The sequence below is a fragment of the Labeo rohita genome, chromosome 23 (assembly GCF_022985175.1).
Source record: "Labeo rohita strain BAU-BD-2019 chromosome 23, IGBB_LRoh.1.0, whole genome shotgun sequence".
NCBI lineage: Eukaryota > Metazoa > Chordata > Actinopteri > Cypriniformes > Cyprinidae > Labeo > Labeo rohita.
In genome coordinates, this window is record NC_066891.1 from 21,278,952 (window position 1) to 21,303,887 (window position 24,936).

Below are 24,936 nucleotides of genomic sequence, written 5' to 3' on the forward strand. Positions count from 1 at the left end.
TTCCATTTACCTTCACGCTCTCATCCAGTCCCACCTGCCATGACTGGGGCTGAGTAGATGACGATAGTGCTCATCATTATCTTCACCCTTTCATAAAAAGAGAAGAAACAAGACATACATCATTGATTATTGTTTCTCTTTAAATATTTGATTTCAGGTTTTTTTTCAAGTATTTAAAAGTTTTTTTTTTTTTTTTTTACCATTATTTGCATTAAGAACTAACAACAAGCAATATTTGTATATTACAAACATGTTAATAAATCAAATAATAATTTATAATATTTACATGAATAGGGCATACTGTAACCATTCGGAAACACCTTTAGTGTGTCACTACGCTAGCTAGAGGGCAGTAATGTGCAGAACTGTTAATAAACGGGGAAGCAGTTGGTAATTCTCTTGCTATACCACATCAACAATTGAATTGCACAAAGTAAGCTTTGTGTGTCTATACATGTTCTGTCATGCATGTGTGTACATGTACTCCAGTGTTATGAAAGCATGTAAGGCTCCTGTAATCCTAAAGCAAACACAGACACAAAGCTGCCTCTAGGAATGGCAAATAAATTAGCCCTTAAATAGCACTACCTGTTACACAGAAAAATGTATACTTCAGTAAAACCCCATGGCACAAGAATCGCATGATATTACACCTAGGTAAAATAACAACTACTACTACTACTACTACTTTTATCATGGTTTATAAACCTTGATTTTATTAATATTATTAATTGATGTACACTAGTAGTCAAAAGTTTTTGAACAGTAAGATTTTTTTTGTTTTTTTGCATTTATTTGATCTAAAACGCAGCAAAAACAGTAAAATGTTGAAATATTTTTACTATTTAAAATAATTAAAATTTTCTATTTGAATATATTTTAAAATGTAATTTATTCCTGTGATTTCAAAGCTGATTTTTTAGCACAATTACTCCAGTCACATGATCCTTCAGAAACCATTCTAATATTCTGATTTGCTGCTCAGAAAACATTTATTATTATTATTATTATTATTATTATTATTATTATTATGTTAAAAACAGCTGAGTATATATTTTTTTTTAGATTTGATTAGCATAAAGTTCAGAGGAACTGCATTAATCTAAAATTAAGAAATCTTTTGTAACATAAATGTCTTTATCATCACTTTCGATAAATTTAAAGCATCCTTGCTAAATAAAAGTGTTAATTTCTATCATTCCAGTAATTAAAATAATTCATTTTTAATTACAGGTATGATAAATATAAACACTATAGGTTTTAAAAAATAACCTGGAATCATTTAAAAAAAAGTCGATGTACAAATTATCTAGATATATTGGATATTTTAAAAATGTCAGTATGATCTTTTGATAGTTATGCATTTTTAGGCAGACACTTTTCATTAAAATGAATTACAGTAATTAACTGCAAACATTCTTTTACATATGAGAAATCCCCAAAGATTCCCCAAAATCAAGGCTTCTTTTACACAAAACATCAACATCTGTCTGTATGATTTATATGTTAACTCAACATGCCGTTTACTGTAATGTAATAGGCCTATTTATAGTGATGAAATCAGAGAAATTCTGGTCAATGAATTATAATCACATTGATGAATGTGGGCACATTTGAGACAATGTTTTGTACACAGGGCCAAACTCATACAGCATGCTTGAACCACTGATGTCATATGGACTATTTTGATGATGTCCTTACTACCTTTCTGTGCCTTGAACGTGACTACGTAGGGTCAGAAAGCTCTCGGATTTGATCACAAATATCTTAATTTGTCTTCTGAAGATGAACGAAGGTCTTACGGGTTTGGTACAACAAGAGGGTGAGTAATTAATGACAGAATTTTCATTTTTGGGTGAACTATTCCTTTAAGTACTGATCATTTAAATGATCATTAGTATGGAGTGTTATGCATGAACTTTCTTGATCTCTCAATTTCTCATGAGTTAACCTCTAGTCAATGTACATTTTGGTTAAAGTTCCCTGCTGACCACACAGTTTCTAATGTGGCAAAAACAACACAGAGTCACGAGTCTAAAATGTACACATTTACAAACACACACAGGTTACTCCTGTTACACATTGGACTTCATAACCAAACAATAAACTGCAGAGTATTTATTTGTTAATTCATTTGTTGAGGTCAACAACAAATACTTTTATTGAGCAAGGATGTACTAACCTGTGGAAAAAGTGGAAAAATCTTTATGAAAATGTATTTTTTCAAAAAAAAAAAAACAAAACAAAAAAAACTGTATGTATGTAAATTATATAATATACAAGGTACACATTTCTAGTAGTTAACTGAAGTTAATTCTCATATTGTATTTTCAGAAAATGTTGGAATATTTGTTCTCTCCCCACATTTGTCACTACTGAAACAGTAATATATACTTTAATAAGAAGGATTATATTGACCCTTTAAGATTTTCCTTACATCTACATTGTAAACATTGTAAATATATATTATATATTTGCTATTTTATTAAAATAAAATTAAGAGGTAAATCAATAACAATTACATTTTAACAATATTTCAAGTGTACTTTATGAGATTTGTTGTATTTTGAATACAATTTTTCTTTGTAAAAGGCAAAAAGTTGATCATACTGATTTCAAAGTTAAGGATTCATTAGTTTGAATATACATTGAACCAAACACTATCATAATATCTTAGTTGGTCATTCAGTATACAACTACACATGTTCGGTAGTGACTGTAATATTTGGTAGTGTTTTGGTAAATCCAAAAAAAAAAAAAAAAAAAAAAAAAATGGCATAACTGTACCAATATTTGTTTATTTTCCCCAAATATGAGGATTATGTGTTCCCTGCTGTCTCTACCAAAGCAATGATGATACGTTTTGGTCGTGACCGTTTCGGAAACAAACAAAGATGTCACCAAATGTTTCAGTAGTGACAATTTTAGATACTTTTAAACATAGCTCAAAGATGCTAATCAGCACATGGTTAGCTACTACAGTTCCTGTACAGTTGGACGCTGTAAAAACTAATATAAAAACTAAATGTTATGGAATAACTCCCAAAAAATTCAGTAGTGTTCAGTAGTGACATTCTTTAAAGTTACACACAGATTTTTTTAGACTTTTTAAACACATTTACCTTAAAATGATAGGACCTATCTACTCACCATGTAGCTATGAGACAGAGTGACACATAAATAGTTCCTGATCATAAATGTAGTGGTGTAGTTAAAATCAGTCTCAGCCAATGGACTAAAACATACATGGTTTCGGTAGAGACAAAGTTTTCTAATTTACAAAGAAAAAAAAGGAAAATTGAGCTTCACTCTTTAAAAGAATCAAAAAAGATATTTTTAAAAACATTTTCATAAGTTGAAATGTAAGGGTTAGGGTTCGGGACAGCCACCTCGCAATTGAAAGTACCCAATAAATGAGGATTTTAAATAAATTAAGCTTACTAATATTTAAAATATGATTGTGTGTTTTAAATGTGTTTTTTGGTTGTGGAACAGTAGTTGCACCAATTCTGTAGAATGGCCCACATAATTATTTGTTTAATTTTAAAAATGTATTTAAAATAAAAGCTATTCTTTTGAAATTTCAACATCAAGGAACCCTGAAAAGAAAAGCATCATGGTTTCAACAAAAATATTAAGCAGCACAACTGTTTTGAGCAATGATAACAAGAAATTCTTCCTGATCAGCAAATCAGCATATTAGAATGATTTCTTAAGGATCATTACACTGAAGTGTAATGATGCTGAAAAATCAGCTCTGGAATTAATTTCACAATTTATACTGTATTTTTAATCAAAAAAATGCAGCCTTGCTGAGCATAAGAGACACACAAAATTGAAATGGCAGTGTATATGACAAATCATGTTGACTTTAAAGGAGTATGTTTATCCATATGTATGTGGATAAGAGGAAGTGACAGCTGTGTGGCGCTGCTGCAGTCGTCACACAGCGGGGAGGGTGCAGGGGTGACACTACTCCATTCAACTGCTCCAGGGAGCCCTGCGCCATTGTCATGCTTCTCGACCGCAAACATTCCACATGCATACATCCCATCCGTCACACATGCTGTATGCACACGCAAACAAATAATTCTGACACTACATCCAACCTATTCCCAACAAATCTACCCGTTAAAACGTGACCAACATTTCTGCGTACAAGTGTATCCAGGTGATCCAAACAGTATTTGAGCACTTCATTTGAGTTTGACACATTAGTTAGTGGGGGTGGGTGGTTTATATATGACCATCCTCTCTGTAGGCCACACAAACTCACGCTCACTGAATGCAGCCACAGAGGGGGGAACCGGCCATCCATATTGGCTGCGTGAGTGTGTCTAAGGTTTTGTTTTGAGATTAAAGGGTTTTCACATTCCTCTGGCCCAGGGGTCAGAGGTCACCGTGTACACCATGCTGCCTCCTGTGTGCAGGTTTAACCCCTTCTGTCCAAAAGCAAAGAGTGAGAGAACAGCTAATTCAAGGTCACAGAGACAGTCAAATACAGGCAGTGGGCCAAAATCTGATCAATTACACTGTTACAGTGCTCATAGACAAATACATAAAAAATCTGCACCCACAGAAATCGCCACAGAAATTAAATAAAAAATTCTGTATTTACGTACAGTTTTATGTACAATGTCATTATTGTGTTCAAGCTGTATTGCACAACACTTGCTGCTATTGTGGTGAGATACAGGTAAGGTTATGGCAACCTGATCTCATGATGAAAGCACACCTGTGGGAACTTTTTCGCAAGACGCAAAATACGCGAAATACACCATGTGCGTTTCGTGACATATTCAATGTGAAATGCCCACTGAATGGCACTAAAAAAGCGTTTGTTTTTTTCCCTGGAACAGACAAATGTACACATGGTACAGTTCTGACTTGAAAAGTGCCGCTGTAACTCTAGTGCTCCGTGATGTTTTAAAATAACGTATCATCTGCACTACACCTAAACCGACAGTATAAACAAAAGCAAATGTGATGTAAAAACACAATCGTAAGCAATGTTGGGGAAAGTTACTTTTAAAAGTAATGCACTGCAATTTTGCGTTACTCCCTAAAAAAGTAACTAATTATGTTACTTAGTTACTTTTTATGGAAAGTAATGTGTTACATTACTTTTGTGTTACTTTTTCAATCTGGACAGGACTTGCTTGTTTGTTTTAAATATAAAAAGTTCTATTTTTGTCAAATGTAAAATCCCTTTTACACCAAAAGCCTAAGGCTGAAGGCAAAGTAAATTCACGTCTGTACAGTAGAATGCAGAAGAACAAGGTTCAACACTTTTCAGCAATACAAAAAAAAAAAAAAAGAACAAATGTTAGTTTTTCTTGAGTAATTTTTGCTTATTAGTATGGTTGAATTGGACCATCGAAGGTCAGCAGCAAAGAGTCTGGTTAATAAAATAGGATTAAATGCAAAAAAAGATATTTGTATTATTAACATTTAATTATTATAAGTTTGAGTCATAATCTGAGTTGCATTTCACTGTTTTTATTCATTTTGAGGAATACTGAGTCTGTTTTTTGTAAGATGAATGAATGTTCACATTTTACATCTTACTCACGATTTCTCTCAACATGGGAACAGAAAAGCTTTCAATCAATAAATGGGAAAAAAGTAACTGGCGTTACTGTACTAGTTACTTGAAAAAAGTAATCTGATTGCGTTACCCCCAACACCGATCGCAAGCATGCCGTTTTAGCTTGTTTTTCGATCACTCATCTTTCAGCTCTTTCATCGTGAATCCTGTTTTTTATTGAATTTGTACCCAAAAAAATTTCACATCCTAAGTCCAATTCCATGCCTGCTGAGCTACCGAGCAAGCTTGTTATATCCGGAAAGCGAAACATATGGAGCTGTAATCATAACTGTACGAAAACGATTACAAGTGCTCACTGTTTTACTGCCTCTAGTGTTCATTTCTGTTGGAAACTGCAGTGGTATGTACTTATGGGTATTTTGCGTCTTGCGAAAAAGTTTAGTCGTAGAATGTCTTTACGACTACATCAACTGGGAGACTTTTCAGGCGTCCACTCCAACTTCACCTCAGCACCAGGTGCTACACTCTTAAAAATAAAGGGGCTTTAAAATTTTTTGGTTCCACAAGGAACCATTCAGTCAAAGGTTCTTTAAAGAACCATCTCTTTCTTACCTTTTTATCTGAAGAACCTTCTTTTGCCACAAAGAACCTTTATGGAACCATTTAGACAAAAAAAAAGGTTCTTCTATGGCATCGTAAAGCACCTTTAGTCTTAAGAATGTAGTCAAACAAGTGTGGAAACAGTACAGGTGACGAGGCAGCTTTAGTAGAACAACAGTGAATGGTGGCCAGATGAGATGTTGTCAGGCCATATGTCAGTAAAAACTAATTTACCTGTTCTGTCAGCCGTTATACTGTTCAACTGCACCCACACGTAAGCTGTGGCTTTTATCATTTTATATTAAAGGACAATGAAACTATGAGCAGCGTGTCAGATTCACGTCACGTTCAGCAGCGGCAGCTCTTAAAGTAATAGCAGCCAAATAATCTAATAACCCCGCTGCTGTGATGTCTATTAATCAAAGAACAAAAGAAAACAGAGGAAACCAATAACTTTTGTAGCTTTAAGAATTCATCTGTATTTAATTTAGAATTTAGTGTTTGATAACTTTATTCAATTTCTGTATTCTTGCTGAAGGGCACAGGTAAATAATGGGTTTATGTGAAGATTGTTTTAAGCTCACTTAAATTAGAAGTTATTTTTTAAAGTCTAATAAATGTTAAAATTGATGGCTCTCAATTGTACTGTAATGTTGAATGGCTTCAATGGTTAAATATTAGGGAAAAAACCTAGAGACATCAGTAATATTGGCATCAGAGATACTCACCTTCAGTCATAAAAAATGATATTTAACAAATATTAAAAATATACTGTCTTTATGTTGTTTCTACATTCATTTGAAGATTGAATGTGAAATTACTGCAATATAAGAGTATATTTAAAAATGTAAGAAAAATGCGTGAATAATAAGTTCATTTTTTTAATCAACTAACAAGTAAATACAGAAATGACAAATAAATCTCAGTACACTAAAAAATCCATGCACACAATAAGTGCACTGTATCAAAAGATTAATGTCAATGTTAGAACACAGTACTTAAAAAAAGTGGATATGCTTATACTATCGTTTTAAATATTATAATCAACTTTGAAATACAAATTTATTATGGCCTAAAGTGACTAAAAATCTTAAGATGACTTTTAAAATAGCACGAGGGAAAAAAAGAAGAATAATTTTTAAATCTTAATTCATTTGCTTTCTATTTTTTCATCATTTTTTACCACTCATGTAGCAAATTTAGACCTTTGTTTAAACATTCAAAGCACTAAACACAATACTGCAGTAATTTAAAAAAACCAAAACTTTAGTGCAAAATATAAGTACCTGGTCATTTATACTAGCATAAATAGACTGAATTTATTCAGTGCTATTTTCTCATTACGTTTAAACTTTATACAGAGTAAAGTTGGCATAACTATTTTCAACAATTTTTTTCAACTATTAATAAGAGTAACACTTACAACATGTTTACCATAGCAGAATCGTTTTCTGTAACTCTTTTTGTTAAACTTAGAGCTATTAAGACTACTGTATGACACTTATTGCAGTATTACAAATATTTTATTTAAATAGAAACAGATATAATATTGACTCCAGCAAAATACGTTTTAATACTGAGAGAAATAGAAAGAATATTGAGTACATAAAATCTTAAATATCTCATATCAAGTGTTGAAAGACTTGAGGCAGAATGAACTTCAAAGCCTTTTCTTGGAGGTTTATGAAACTACACTACACACGAAGATGATTTCAGCTGAAATTAGTACTGCCTACTCCTGTCATGGAGTGACTTTTAAAAATGCAAATGTTTGCAAAACATCCAGCCAATCAGAGAGCCCATCAGAAGGTCAGTGAGTGCACTTCTGGTGAACTTCCACCAGGTGGGAGGGACTTACAAACAAGAAAGATGATTTGATTTGATCTGCACACATAAACAAACTTCACCTGTCCTGGACTCAAATAAACAGAATCTACTCGCTCAAATCACAAACCAAAAGTCATATTCCATTTGACATGCAGACTATGTTAGTTTCACTTATGATTGAAATCAAAGATGAATAAGTCCCAAGAAACCAATAAAAACCACAGAAATTGAGACATTTACTTATTAAACAGACCGGACTATGTGAACCCAAGTCTCAGTCCTCACGAGTCTCACGTCTGTGAGGGTTTTATTAACACAGAGGCACACGACTCTCAACGTGTTCCGGAAAAAAAGAAGTTCAGTTACCAAAAATAGCCTGTGAGTTCACCATACTGAGCTAAAGTGACAACAGCCGTGTTTGAGAGAGGGAGACGAGTGAGATTACGAGAGTGTGGTAGTTAAGCAAAGCAACAGATGGCACAGAGAGCGAGTGAGAGAAAAGAATTTAAGAGAGGAAGGAAAGAGGAAGGAGAGAAAGAGAGAAGAGAGAGAAAAAAAAAGAAAGAGAGGGACGGAGTGAAGGAAGGAGGAGCTCTCGGTCAGTGATAGTCACACAGACTCCAGAGGGGAGGATGGCTAGTCATGCTTTACTGACCACATTGACAAGGGATGACAGGCAGAGGAAGGGGGAGCAACTGCAACAGGAGATGCCAGATATGAGACCTGCGGGGGACAGAGAGTATGTGTGTGTGTGAGTGAGTGTGTGTGTGTGTTATCTTCACGTTCAGGGGCTTAAACACAAACAAAGACAACTTTTAACCTGAGGGCTGGTGAGAAACCACAATGCGCACTTTGTCCGAGTCAGTCGGATACGTAGTTACAAATCAACACTTGCTTATTTTTGAGTGCACTTTTTTCAAACACTCGTAGCTGTTTGACATTCTGGTCACGCTCCTTTCACCCCTCCCGCACGGCGCTCGCTGTGACGGACAGGTTTCACTTCCTCAAACGGTGTCCGTTTGGACTGTACAGAGATCTTAGCGGGGTCGTGAAGAGCGGAAAGCTGCTCTCCCTTCCCACCCTACTGACACAGAGGTAAAGCTCTGCCAAACCCTCAACAGTTACACTGCACTGGCCCTGGCTACCAGCACGGGATGTGGCCACAATCTGCACCGTCTCCGCCCCCCCTCCACATTAAACACATCCACCAGCCTGGGCACAAACACAGGGAAACGCAGCTATACTTAGCCCCGCTGTGGTTGACCGTTACAGCAGGCCAGCTCACCTCATCTGCCTTGTGTTTGTCTCATTAGAAAAGATTTGATTGGTGCGTGGCATTCTTCACAATCGCTAAGGGAAGTGGTAAAGTGCACTGTTGATTCTTCAAAAGAATCTCACAGTGACAAGTGGATGACTATAGCAACATGTATGCACTATAGTTCAAGTCTTTTGCAGTTACATGATTTCTGCTGAAAAAAACAATAGAACCATAACAGAAAATTCTAATGGTTTCCACTACAAATACCATTACAAACCATCAACGTTTAACCACTAAAAACATTTTAAAAATGGTTTTCTGTAGTGTTTTGGAACATATTCCATTAGCATTTATTGATTTTAACAAGCCACCAATAGAAGGTGAAGGTGACCAACAGGGTCCATTACAGTTTTCGTTAAAGCAAGTCCCATTATAACCAGTAAGACCATTACAAATTTTGTGAAGGAGTCTACTGTTTTTTTTTTTCAGGAGGGATAGCTTTAAAGTCGTAGCTCTCAAATCTTGATATGCATTTCTAATATGCATATTAATTTCTATCCCTAGTTGTTTTTAAACACATGGTGAAAGCTATCCATTAGCATTTACTTTCATTGCAATGGCAGCTGCTTGGCTGCCACAGACTTTGCTCATGGGTGTGGTACTTCCACATCAGGGTTGCCAGGTTTTCACAACAAAACCCACCGAATTGCTACTCAAAACTAGCCCCAAAGTAACCCAATCGTGTTCCAGCGGGGTAAAATACACATTTTTGGTGGGGTCCCTCAGGTAAAATAAGCATTCCAAGGGATAAATACTACGCTACTGGGGTCCCTTCAGCCCGTGGCAAAAGTAGCCCAGACTTGGCAACACTATTCCAGATGCAGTTTTTAATTAATACTGTACTACTACACTATTAATGCTGCTGTTTACTGTTTTTCTGTTTCACCCAAAAATTAAAAGTACCCCATGATTTACTCACACCCTCAAGCCATCCTAGGTGTATATGACTTCCTTCTTTCAGACGAATACAATCAGAGCTATATTAATAAAATATAGTCCATATAAGTCCAAATAAAATATAGTCCAAATAAGTCCAATAAAGTGAATCAATCCATCATAAAAAGTACTTCACACAGCTTCAGGGGGTTCATAAAGGCCTTCTGAAGTGAATCTATGTGTTTAAGAAAAATATCTATATTTAAAACTTTATAAGCTGTAATTTTCTACACTTTAAAAATGCTGGGTTCTGCCTGTTGGGTCATTTTATTGGGTTGTTTTTAATATTATTATCCAGGTGCTGGGTAGTTTTTCTGTAACTAAGCTGCTTGGGTCATTTTTAATGTTGGTTTATTTTTTCTACACAACCATTGGGTTGAGCCTGTCTCCGACGAAACAACCCAGCTGCTGAGTTGCAGTCAGAGCACGGCCTTTTTGCATCCTCTACAGGACAGAGCAGTTCTCAGCACTGCCGAATGCTGATTTGGTGCACTTCTTTAGGGAAATAAATGTTTGTATACATTTTGTTTAATTTATAAAGTGCTGTAAATTATACTATTTTATGCAACGCAACATACAGGGACAAGACGTCAGTCAGCTGCATTAGCAGTGGTCGTTTCACTGTGGTCATTTTTGGCGGGGTTCCCCTGGTCAGGTTATTGGGGTCACTTCAAACCACAGACATGAAAAACAACCCGCGGCAACAATGTTAAAGTAGCCCAATGCACGTCTGTTTGTGGAATTAAGGTGTTGTGATACATAAAGCTTCCAAAAAGCATCTTTCTCAGCTTTTTGCCTGTGCCACGCATTTGTGCCGTAATTCCAAAAATACATGAGCATTTAAATCCAGGCGGTAACTGGCTTGACGAAGTGTTTGCAGATGATGGCTCACTTGATCGGGCCATTGTTTCGCGTCATTGAAATGCCTTTTGCCTTGTATAACATTAATTGATTTTATTCATTATAATACTGAATTTTATTTAATTTGATGTTAAAATATGTCCTCTAATCTCAGTACTGTTTGTTTATGGGCAGGTTATGGAGTCAGTCACGGCATGAAACTTGAGTGAAATGCAAGGCGGCAGTCTGAGGTTCATAGTTGCCCCAGCGAACAGCAGCCCATCATCGGCTTAGATTTTGTCGACATACCAGCACAAGAATTAGGACTATTTCAGTAAAATGTGATTACAGAGAACAGTTGAATACACTTACATTAAAATGCTACTTTTAAATGCTACATTATTTATTTTAAAAACTGCTTGTTAAACGACTTTAAATGTATGTAATGTTGTAAACTATGCTGTATTCACCCAAATAAATTGAATTTGTCTTAGATTTTTGTCCATGGGTGTTCTTGCTTAATAATGTTCATCTTTTGTTTATTGCTGTTGCCTCTGTAATTCTGTGTGTCATTTTTTTCCCCAGCCCTTTTGTAACCTAGCAATATAATAATTTTAAAATAATTTTTAAACAATAGTTGACTTAAATAAAGCAACCCAGCATGTTGGGTACAAACATTTAACCCCACCATCCAGGTCAAAATGACCCAGCATGTGTTCTGTCCAATATTTACCCAGCGCTGGGTAAATATTGGACAGAACACATGCTCGGTTGTTTTATTTAAGTCAACTATTGTTTAACAATTATTATATTGCTGGCTTAAAATGGACTGGAACTTATAAAAAACACACACAGAATTACTAGAGGCAACAGCAATAACCAAAAGATGAACATTTATTATTAATCAAGAACACATGGACAAGTACAAGACAAATTGAATTTATTTGGGTGAATACAGCATAGTTTACAATATTACATACATTTAAACTCGTTTAACAAGCATTTTAGACATAAAAATGTAACTTTTAAAAGCAGTATTTTAATTTTAATGTATTCACCCGTTCTCTGTAATCGCTTTTTACCGAAATAGCGCTAATTCTCGTACCGAAGTCTGAAGGGCTATGTTCACTGGGGTAACTGCGAACTTCGGACTGCGGCCTTGCGTTTCACTCATAGCTGAAAGATGCCGTGACTGACTTCAAAACTTGCTCATAAACAAACAGTACTGACTTCAAAAAAATATTTATTTTCAAGTTAAATTAAACTAAGTACTATAACAAGTACTATAAAATCAATTTATTTTATGCAAGTCAAAAGGCGTTTCCATCATGTGAAGTGACCGTTGCTGACGCAGCTGACAGATCTTATCCTTATGTTGTGTTGTGTAAAATAATACAATTTACAGCACAGTAAAGACTTCATAAATAAAATAAAATATACACAAAACTTTATTTCGCTGAAGAAATGCGGCAAATCGGCAGCACTGAGGACCACTCTATCCTGTAGAGTACACAAAAACCCTGCGCTTTGACTGTAACTCAGCAGCTGGGTTGTTTCGTTAGAGATAGGCTCAACCCAGCAGTTGGGTACAAAAAAATAACCCAGCGATAGAAATGACCCAGCAGCTTAGTTACAGAAAAACTACCCAGCACCTGGGTAAAAAAAAAAAATTAAAAATAACCCAATAAAATGACCCAACAAGTGGAACCCAGCATTTTGGTTAAAAAATAACCCAGAACCTGGGTAAAAATTTAAAAACAACCCAATAAAATGACCCAACAGGCTGAACCCAGCATTTGGGTTAAAAAAAATAGGTTACACTTTATTTCCACTTTAGACATTCTACTAACTATAAGTAACTTTGCAACTTCATGTCAACTAATTCTCATTAATTTGCAACTACATGTCTATTAACTCTCAGAGCAGACTGTTAGGTTAGGTTTAGGGTTAGTAAAATAAGTTGACATATTCATGCAAAGTTTAGAAGTGTTTTAGAAGATATTAAGCAGACAGTCTACTAATAATCTAATGACTAGTTTACATGCAGTTGCAAAGTTACTTACTGTTAGCAGAATGCCTAAAGTGGACTATCAAAATAAAGTGTTACCAAAAAATAACCCAGCATTTTTTAGAGTGCAGTCTCCTGTTGGCTTATATCAAAATCCTCCAACATTTGTCTTTACAAATCCTTGTTTTGTACTTCTAATTTGTGACCGGTGTTTTGTTTTGCTCTCTTCTCTGCGCGCCCATGTTTGTCACTTCCGCGTTCGCCTACGTCCTACAATGGAACGCAACTCTCTCATGAGCACACGTACATCAGATAGCAGAAGCTAGAGATTACAGTTTATAAAGTTTTAAATATGGCTATGTTTCTTAAACACATCGATTAACTTCAGAAGGCCTTCATTAACCCCCTGGAGCCGTGTGGAGTACTTTTTATGATGGACGGATGCCCTTCAAAATCTCAACACCCATTCACTGCCATTACAAAGCTCGGAAGAGCCAGGACATTTATTAATATAACTCCAATTGTATTCGCCTGAAAGAATAAAGTTATACACATCTAGAATGGCTAAAAGGTGAGTAAATCATGGGTTAACTTTCATTTTTGGGTGAACTATACCTTAAGTCATACGATGAAATCTGGATATCATGGGTGATGACTTACAAGTATAAAAAATGAAACCGAAAATCAGACCACATTTTACTAACAAACCTGAGGAAGAAAGTGTTAGCAATAATGAAAATTTACAGCTCAACTTTCAGCTCAAAAATAACAATAGTTAATTTGCCTGTGACTAACAAACAAACACAAAGGTGCCATAACAGCTCCTCCGTCTACTGTATGATGCTAACAAAAACACACAGCACAGCTATCTCGCTTTCTCTCCCTCCCTCTCCCTTCACGTGCCATTCCTGTGGTTAACGTGGGCACATATGTGGGTTTAAAGAAAAATAAACAGATTAAAGTTCTACTGAGGTGGGATTGCCAAAAAACGATTAATCACGCCATCCACAAACGCTCCAATGAAAGTCTCTCCCAGCAACATGACAGAACAGATACATAAAGTCACAGCAGAACACCTTTCTAAAGTATACATGACAGTGTATAAATACAGGCACAACTGCAACATTTAAAGGGATAGTTCACCCAAAATATAAATTCAGCTGTCACTTACTCGCACACGTTGAAGACTGATACGAAAGAGAAGAAATTGTTAAATAAAGTCATCTTTTTTTTTTATTTTCTTTGTGCACAAAAAGTATTCTTGTAGCCTTGTGGACATGGACTATTTTAGTGATGTCCTTATTACCTTTCTGGGCCTTAAATCAGTTGCGTTAATGTCTATGCAGAGTCAGAAAGTTGTTGGATTTCATCAAAAAAAATCTTAATTTGTGTTCTGAAGATGAATGAAGGTCTTACGGGTTTGGAACGACATGAGGGCGAGTAATTACAGAATTTTCATTTTTAGGTGAACTATCCCTTTAAGCAATATTGCATTCAAGTTCATGTTCTATTGTGAATACAGTCATGATTAAACAGCTTTGTTAGACTTTATGCCACTGAGTGACAATATTAACAATACTTGAGTAATATATTAACAGCCTTGGGTGCCTTAATGTTAGTTACTGCATATCTAAAAATATATTAAAAATGTAATCAAAATGTTGTTTGAGGAAAAATGACCCCAAAATGAGTTAAACAAGGTTAATAATTGGCTTCATGGGTGCCGAGGTGATTTAGCATCAAAGCTGTTAGCATATTGTGTACTTTAGCACGACTGCAACTATCCGTTTTGTAATTCAGAACAAACACCACATTCAAAAACGCCTGTGTAAATCTAAAAAGTCAGCAAGAAACGTTTCCGCTCCATTGATTTTATAACCGTTGACCCCTCGGTGCACAAACGCCACAGAGCAAACGGCACTATCCGCGTCCCCTTTCATTCATCCTTTCTTCACTGCGAAAAAAAGCTCTCAATATACTTGTAGCACGAAGACATCTGGCCAACACACGGACCCCACTTAACGACGCCTGAGAGAAAAGGAGGGAAAAGAAAATTAACAGGCTTCACAAAAACAAAGGCCAATTAAAACGGGTTCCCTCCCTGATCTAATTTGCGGCCGAACAATGACAGAGCAAACACGTCGATGTTTAGTCGAAAGGGTGTTTTGCTTTAAGTCTGATTTCGGCTATCAGAAGCTACAAGCGCCGGATAACAGGAAAAGGCATGCGTGGAGTTCAAGACACCGCTGCCAGATGCCTTTCTGATTTCCTTAGGGATTCCCCTCATGAAAGCTGAAAACACAAGTTTATGATGAGATACTGAGGCTTTTTGGTTTCCACATAAATGTAAATAAGCAGGTGATTTGAGGACAGAGAGCCAGAGCAGGGTGCAGATAGATAAGAGCTTTAAGATATTTCGGTAGCTGTGGGGTTCACATTGTGGGTTGATGTTGATGTGACTGTGAATGGTGTATGTGTGTGTGTGTGTGTTGAGGTGAGTCAGGGGAAACCCCTTCTGGCAGGGAGTCCTGGTGGTGACACAGAGCTCCAGAGCAGCAGGCATCCTGCCAGAAGGCAACGTGCCAACTCTTTTCCTCGCTCTCCCGCACTCTCTCCACTCCCTACCGCATCCCTCAAACATTTCTCTCTATTAGAGCGCTTTAATGTCTCTGCTTTATATCTCAATCAGTCTTTTATTCTTTCACTCTGTCATCCGTTCAACATTCTTACTCATGCGCTTCCTAAAATTACTTGTACAGACGTAGTCCAGAATTAACTTGGGTGGGTAAACTGAGAACTGGTATTTTGCATATTTTTTTTATTAAAACTATATTTTTGTTTAAACATTTTTTTTCCATTGCATATTTGTTCCAAATGCTTGAGATGAGCTACCTCTTATTTCTTGGTAAAACTGTACCAATAACAAAAATGTGAACAGACCCTTTAATCATTTTGTTTCCCAAATATATATTTTTAGTGTCTTAAAAATAACACAAAACCAAACCAAATAAAATAAAATAAAATAATAAAAAAGTCTGGGGTAAAGAAATCGATTCTTCTATTCAGCGAGGATTCATTAAATTGCTCAAAAATGACAGTAAAGGCATTTATAAGTTACATTTTAAAAAAGAAAAAAATTCAAATAAACACTGTTATTTGACCTTTATAGTAATAATAATAATAATAATAATAATAATAATAATAATAATAATAATACAATATAATAACAACAACAACTTGAACTTTATTTCTAGTAATAATAATAATAATAATAATAAGAAGAAGAAGAAGAAGAAGAAGAAGAAGAAGAAGAAGAAGAAGAACGTTCTTTATAAGAATGATAATAATAGTAATAACAACAACAACTTGAACTTTATTAGTAATAATAATAATAATAATAATAATAATAATAATAATAATAATAAGAAGAAGAAGAAGAAGAAGAAGAAGAAGAAGAAGAAGAAGAAGAAGAAGAAGAATTTGAACGTTCTTTATAAGAATGATAATAATAGTAATAACAATAATTATAATAAGTATAATAATAATAATAATAATAATAATAATAAGAAGAAGAACAATAATTTGAACTTTATATTAATAATAATAATAATAATAATAATAATAATCATAGTAATAATAATAATTTGAACTTTATAGTAGTAGTAGTAGTAATAATAATAATAATAATAATAATAATAATAACAATAATAACAATAATAACAACAACAACAACAACAACAATTCTTTATTTTCTTTATAGTAATAATAATAATAGTAACAACAACAAGTATAATAATAAATAAGATTTAATAAAATTTGAACATTCTTAATAGTAATAGTAGTAATATAATAACAACAACAAAAATTTGAATATAATAATAATAATAATAATAATAATTATTATTATGATTATGATGATGGTCATCATCATCATTACTACTACTATAAAGAAAGTTCAATTTATTGTTATAATAATGATTGTCATTATTGTCATTATTATTATTATTATTACTATCATTATTATTACTCTAAAGAAAGTTAAAATAATTGTAATTATTATTTTTATACTACTACTACTACTACTACTAATAATAATAATAATAATATACTTATAATAATATTATACTTATTACTATCATTATTATTACTATACAGAAATATCAAATTATTGTTATTATTAATAGAATTATAAATATTACTAGAATTGTTTTGTTATTATTATTGTTTTATATTCTTGTTTTATATGTATATATTCTTACTTTCTTTATTATAGTAGTAATAATAATAATAATAATAATAATAATAATAATAATAATAATAATAATGTTTCTAATATGTCTATACAATACTAACTTTTATGGTGTGCTGTCATAATTTTATTTTATTTTATTATTCAAATCTAGTTTAAAATAGTCTATGTAGTTTTAAAATTTATCACAAATATTATTCAGCACAACTGTTTTCAACATTAATAATAATACAAAAGGCTTCTTGAGCAGCAAATCAGCAGAAACATTTCTGAAGTATCATGTGACATTGAAAACTGGAGTAATGATGCTGAAAATTCAGCTTTGTTTCACAGAAATGAATAACATTTTAAAATATATTCAAACAGAAAACTTGTGAAAAATTATTTCACAAATGTGCTGTTTTTACTGTATTTCTGGTCAAAGAAATGCAGGCTTGGTGAGCAAAAATAACAAAACATTAAATACATTAAATAATCTTTTCAACCCGTAACTTTTAAACCTCATATTTACATTTCAAGACACTAATTATACTTCAAAGCAGAACGTTTAAAAAAAACTGACGAGAACCGTGGCGTCACAAGTAACTGAAATAACCTGTCAAAACTGTTGCATTGCTTAAACCTTTAATCATCAACTTGTGCAAACTTTAATCACCTCTAAAACGTACTTTTTACTTTTACGAGTTAAAGCTGACAATAAAACTTAATTACTCACTCGCAGAAACATCTGAACTTCTATTTAAAAGTCTTTAATCAAACGGTATTTCAAACAAGTGTAGATTTTATTTTAATGACAAGAAAATATGCACACTAAAATCTGCTCTCCCTCACTTCTCTTTTTCTCTTTCAGACGCGGTCAGCAACAAACAATTTCTAAGTTGAGCTTCGTCAGCGCTGCTTAAAACAACAGGCATTGTTTCGACGAGCCTTTTGTTTACAGATATCTGCAACACTTTACAATAGACCGAGCTCTCTTCTCATCAATCATCTCCAAAGTTAGCTCATTTTTTGTTTACTGCTGGAGAGCCCACCTCTCTCTCTCCTTCCCGTCTGGATTTAGAAGGATGTGCAGTAAAGGAGAGACGGACGAGGAGGAGGAGGAGGAGGAGGAGGAGGAGGGGAGAGCGAAAGTTGTAAAAATAACATTCCTGCATAAACAGGCTCTGAAAATGGTCGTGGGGCAGAATACATTCCTCACATTTCATTCGAAACATGATCAGTTTCTGCATCTCACCGCAGTCAGAGAAATGACAGCCGCTGCAGGGTGTCAGACGTGTGTTTGTGTACGCGTGGGACAGAGGATTTGACACAGATATCGGCTCATTCATAATCCAAACAACTTCTCTTTTGAGAGGCTGCTTCACACTGGAGCTTTTTGGTTCAGACTGGAGTGTGACTGAATGTCAGAGTCAACTCTGTTCACAAACACTAATATGTAATATTAAAAAATAAATACACACAAGTGGAGTGAAACAAACTCCCAGTGCTTTTGGACTGTATCAGCTCTTAATATTTTTACATGTAAACAATATTAAAATGCAATTTTAATATTTTGTATTACAATATAAAATACAATATATATTTTATCAGTTCAGTCAATAACTACATATCACAACATATACACATATTAGTCAACCTTGTTTTTTTTAATGCAACCAATTAAGATTTCTCTGTCAAACTGTTATTAAACTTTTTTTTGATTCAGAAGCCTCTGCACAACAGTGTCATTTTACGTCAGAAAGTCAGTATTATAAAGACATACTAAGTTGTTGTTATTACTACTACATAATTTAATGTCTACATAATACTAACTTTATTTTAGTTTTAGTTCTTTTAATGGTGTTTCTCATTTTATTACTATTGTTATTACTAATAATATTTTTAATGTCTACATAATACTAAATTTTCTTTCCATTTTAGTACTTTTATGGTGTTTTTGTCATTTTATTATTATTATTATTATTAAAAAAAAAAAAAAAAATAAATAAATAAATAAATAAATAAATAAATAAATAAATAAATAAATAAATAAATATATATATATATGTTATTTATTAATTTTATAGTGTGTTTTTGTTATTTTGTTGTTGTTGTTATTAACAACAACAACAACAACAACAACAGTAACAGTTTTTAATGTCTATAATACAATTTATTATTTCAGTTCTAGTACTTTAACGGTGTGTTTTTGTCATTTTATTATTATTATTATTATTATTATTATTATTATTATTATTATTATTATTATTATTATTATTTTAAATGTCTATATATAGTTTTTACACTTTTAGTTTGTTTTAGTAACTTTACGGTGCAGTTTTGTCATTATTATTTTTTTAACAACAACAACAACAATGTTTTTAATGTCTATAATACAAATTTTTATTTCAGTTCTAGTACCTTTACAGTGTGTTTTTGTCATTTTATTTTTATTATTATTATTTTTGAAATATGTCTATATAGTTTTTACCCTTTTTATTAGTTTTATTAATTATATGGTGTGTTTTTGTCATTTTATTATTATTATAATCATTTATTTATTTATTTATTTATTTATTAACAACAACAACAATAATAATAATGTTTTTAATATGTCTATACTCATTTTTATTTCAGTTCTAGTACTTTTATGGTGTTTTTGTCATTTTATTATTATTATTATTATTATTATTATTATTATTATTATTATTATTATTATTATTATTATTATTATTATTATTATTATTATTATTATTATTATTATTATTCATCATCATCATCATCATCATCATCATCATCATTTATTTATTTACAACAACAAGAAGAAGAAGAAGAAGAAGAAAAAAACAACAACAACAACAACAACAACATGACTATAATACTCATTTTCATTTCAGTTCTTGTACTTTTATGGTGTTTTGGTCATTTTATTATTATTATTATTATTATTATTATTATAAATCATCATCATCATCATCATCATCATCATTATTTACAACAACAATAAAAAGAAGAAGAAGAAGAAGAAGAAGAAAACAACAACAACAACAATAATGTTTTTAATATGACTATAATACTCATTTTTATTTCAGTTCTTGTACTTTTATGGTGTTGTTGTAATTTTATTATTATTATTGTTATTGTTATTGTTATTATTATTATCATTATCATTATCATTATCATTATCATTATTATTATCATTATCATTATTATTATTATTATTATTATTATCATCATCATCATCATCATCATTATCATCTATTTATTTACAACAATAACAACAACAACAACAATGCTTTTAATGTCTATAATACTCATTTTTAATTTCAGTTCTAGTACTTTTATGGTGTGTTTTTGTCATTTTATTTTGTAACATAATAATAATAATAATAATAATAATAATAATAATAATAATAATAATCTTTTTAATGTCTATATAATGCTAACTTTTAAAGGGGTGTTTTTGTAATTTTATTATTTCAATTAAAAAAAAACATAGTTTTTACCCTTTTAATTAGTTTTAGTAATTTTATGGTGTGTTTTTGTCATTTTTTAAAAGTTTTTTCTTTTTCTTTATTTTGTTTATAAACTGTTTATATAGTTTTTACTCATTTTTGTAATTTGACTAGTTTATCAGTTATTTTAGTACATCAATATTAATAGGAACGAGAATGTTGCCTTGGCAACTAGCTGAAATAAAATAAAACATATCTATTTTACATCACATTTATTTTAAGGTTTCTTTTATTTCAAGCAACAAAAATGTTTTTTTTTTTTTTTTAATAGATTTAGTTTCAGTTAGTTATAAGAGCCTTGCTCCACAGTTTTCACAAGTTCTTCTGTTTGAGATGCAGTTCAGTAAATACAGTCACATGTGGATTCAAGAATCACTTTGATCGATTCAGTGTAAATATATTTAGTAAACGATTCATTACACTGAAAATGATCAGTTAGAATCGTACTTGAACGACTAATAAAAAGAACCGTCCTAAAGAAGTTACGTGTTCACAAATCAGACTACACTGCTCATCCTGTATGTTTGTTTCCAAGTCGAGTTCACAAGGAAAAATAAGTAGAAGTAGAAAGATATTCAGGGTCTCACCACATTCAATACAAACTGTAAACACACATTCACAATAGACTACTTCAAAATAAACACAGGTTAACACATTTCTATGGCCATATATCACTTTTTGACCGCAAGTAAATTGTAAAATTGAGCTTCGAGTTGAACCAGGGTCTGCAGCAGAAGCACTAGGTTAGATATCTGATGACTTATCAGAGAAGAACAAGCATGAATTGTGATGCAGTGAGGTGAGGCCCATCCATAAGGAATCTCTCGCAGCGTCTCTGATGACAGATAAAGATCAGCTATGCATTACAGCTCCCTCCTCATTCACACACACATAAAGACGTGTGTATTGATGTAGGCAACAAAGCTGTGGTGCACGAGTTGGCCGTACTGATGTGCAATGAAAATCCCGCATGAGGATAAAGAGAAAGAAAAAAGGGCCGTGGAGAGAAAGAGAGTGATGTGTGTGTGTGTGTGTCGGGGGGGAGGACTCCCCGTAGGCCGTGAGGTGAAAGACACCGAGGCAGAGCAGTTATTCATTAAGACGCTGCTCTCTCTTTCTCTATTCTCTCCTTCCCCGGAGCTAAAAACACTTGTTCTCCCTTCAATGGCCGTCTAACCCGGGGTGGTCTTCCAGCCCACTACCTACACCCACCAATCAACAGCACAAACGCTGAGCTGCGTGATTGTGCACGTATGTATGTGCGCGTGCAGATAAATTCCTTTTTAAGCACAAAGAAGGAACTTTTGATACTTAAATCGGTTAAGTTTTATATTTTTAATACTAATTATAGTTATATTATAAAAATATAAAATCTTGAAATATTAAAAATGAACTTAAATATGTACATGTATTAAATGTATATTTTTAGAAGAAGAATGAGAATATTCCTTATTATATTATTATTACTAACATTATTATTACTATTATTATTAATATACAAATTATACATATTATAAAATAAAATTATACATAAAATGTTTAAAAATGTATTTATATTTATTTATCCATTCATTCAATAACAATGAGAATGAGAATGTATTATACAATAATTATAATATTATTGTATAAAAGTGATAAATATAAATATATTTTACATTTTTATACATATGTTACATTTGTATGTATTTGATATTTAGATTATTAGTATTATTAATAATAAAATAATATGTCTTAATAATGTTGACAATGAGAGTATGCATTACTAACATTATAATTAGAAAATGCATTATTATTAATATTATTTTTATTTTATTATTAAAAATATACATATTTTAAATAGAAATTTAAAATTAATATAAATACATGCAATTTTTCTCTAATGTTATTTTCAATATTTATACTTTTATTAAAATAAATCAAAATATCATTGAAAATGTCAAAATGTCAATTTATTTATATAATACTAACAATAATAATGAGAATATGATTATAACTAAATATTTCGCATTTTAATACTGGTATTTAGATTATAATAATAATAATAATAATAATAAATACGTTTTAATAACAATACTAGCACTGATAATAATGAGAATATGCATTATTAACATTATTATTAGAACATTCATTAAATAAAAAAATAATATAAATATTTATACATTTTATTTGTTATTAATTTATTAATAATTTTATTTTAAAGATTTCTTTTTAATAAAATAAACAAAATCTAATTATCAATACATTAAATATTTACAAGATATTTATTTATATAATACCAAAAATAATACTGAGGATATGTATTGTTATTGTTATTATCATTATCATTGTTATGTAAATAAAATAAATCTAAATATATTTCACATTTTTAATCTGTTGATATTTAGATTTTTAATTTTATTATAAATAATAGTAATAATAATAATAATAATAATAATAATAATAATAATAATAATGTTTCAATAATAATAATAATAATAATAGTAAAAATAATAATAATTATTATTATAATACCATTGATGACAAGAACATGCATTATTAATATTATTATTAGAATATGCATTATTATTATTTTATTTAAAATAGAAATATTTAATATAAAATATTTTAAATAAAAATTTTAATTGTATAATACTTTTATTGTAGCATAAGGATAATTTAATTATTTGGGCAAAAGGCAAAAACAAATCAATCATTAAAAGTCAGATCTGCATAACGACACTTCAACTTTAAAAAAAATCTATACTGTTTCAGTTTTGCCATAGACAAAAACATCAGTCTCTACTCTCTAGTAGAAAGACACTACAAGACAAACTTGGTGACGCAAAAGTGTGTGCGTGTGTGTATGTGTGCAGTAGAGTGTAAGGGTGCACAGAGGGTGAGAATGTCTTTCTGTTAGTCTGCGTGCGTGTTTGCATGTGTGGCTTGATCGCTATGTGTTGAAAGGGTTTGGGTTTCACATGAACGGTGAAATAGTTAACAGACCGCTGCCTCAGTCCTCCTCAATACAACATTAACCTACACACACACAATGGGTTCCATATTTTATGGGGACTCTCCATAGACATACTGATTTTTATACTACACAAACTGTATTTCTATCCCCTTATCCTAAACCTACACCTCACACAAACCTTTCAGCATTTTTTGATTTACAAAAAAACTCATTCTGTACGATTTATGAACTAGTTTCCTCATAGCGACCGAGAAAACGTCTCCACAAAGCCAAATGTACTCTTTGTGGGGATAAAATAGGGAATACCAAGACCACACACACTCACTCACTCTCATAACTAATATAGTACATTTTCACTTGTATGTATATTTTAAATCACAAGCACACTGTATCTTCTTCAAAAGTGGCCATTCTGTGCCTCGATTACAGTGCTACACACTGTAGACACTCACTAAACCAATTTCATGAGGTTGCACATTCACGATAGTACCACAACGCATGTGTGTTTTGAACTGTGATGTTGAGGTCATAAGTTTACATACGCCCAAGGTGTCCACCTGGCAACAGATCTGTTGCAGGACATCGATGTGATTTTGCGGGACAATGGGACACGTGTGAGACGGATACATTTTCTACTGTTATGCTATGTAAATACATCCGTTGTTATATGCGCTGATTTATCTCTCTGAGCTCGCATTTGCAAACTACAGAAAGCGCATCTTTTTTCTAAAAGTAAAAAGTAAAGAGAAACCACCTGCGAGACGAGATTTGTGCTTGTGCATTTTGATGCTCCCCCACATTACAATAATGCACTCTAGACATTTGTCATTAAAATAACGCCATAGAAAACACCTCAAACAAACTATTAAAATAAGAAGAAAGTCATGCTAGATCACTTGATGAGGTCCGTAAATCCTTTGCACGGAAAGTACGCCACAAAAATAATACATAAAAAGCTTTCTTAAAAAGGCAAAAGAACGCATGGATGTTTTCTTAATATAATAATTACAAAAACAACAGACTGCGGGACATTTTCTCAATATGCGACGTGTGGAACAAGGGGTGAAAATGCTGTGCGGTACAGCTCAAAGTGGGACGGGTGGTCAGCCTACATCACTTCACAGAATATGCAAAATGTTAATTATTTTACCAAAAACGCATGT

General features: G+C 32.3%; 1 protein-coding gene across 2 annotated transcripts in view; it reads right to left on the reverse strand.

Moving 5' to 3' along the window:
- The window catches only part of plagl2 (pleiomorphic adenoma gene-like 2), a 70,963-nt gene that overhangs the window by 8,662 nt on the left and 37,365 nt on the right, over positions 1-24,936 (reverse strand). For both annotated transcript variants that reach the window (XM_051095927.1, XM_051095926.1), the window contains exon 2: positions 11-87. The gene's annotated coding sequence lies outside the window, so the exon portion shown is untranslated. The remainder of the gene's footprint in view (positions 1-10; positions 88-24,936) is intronic.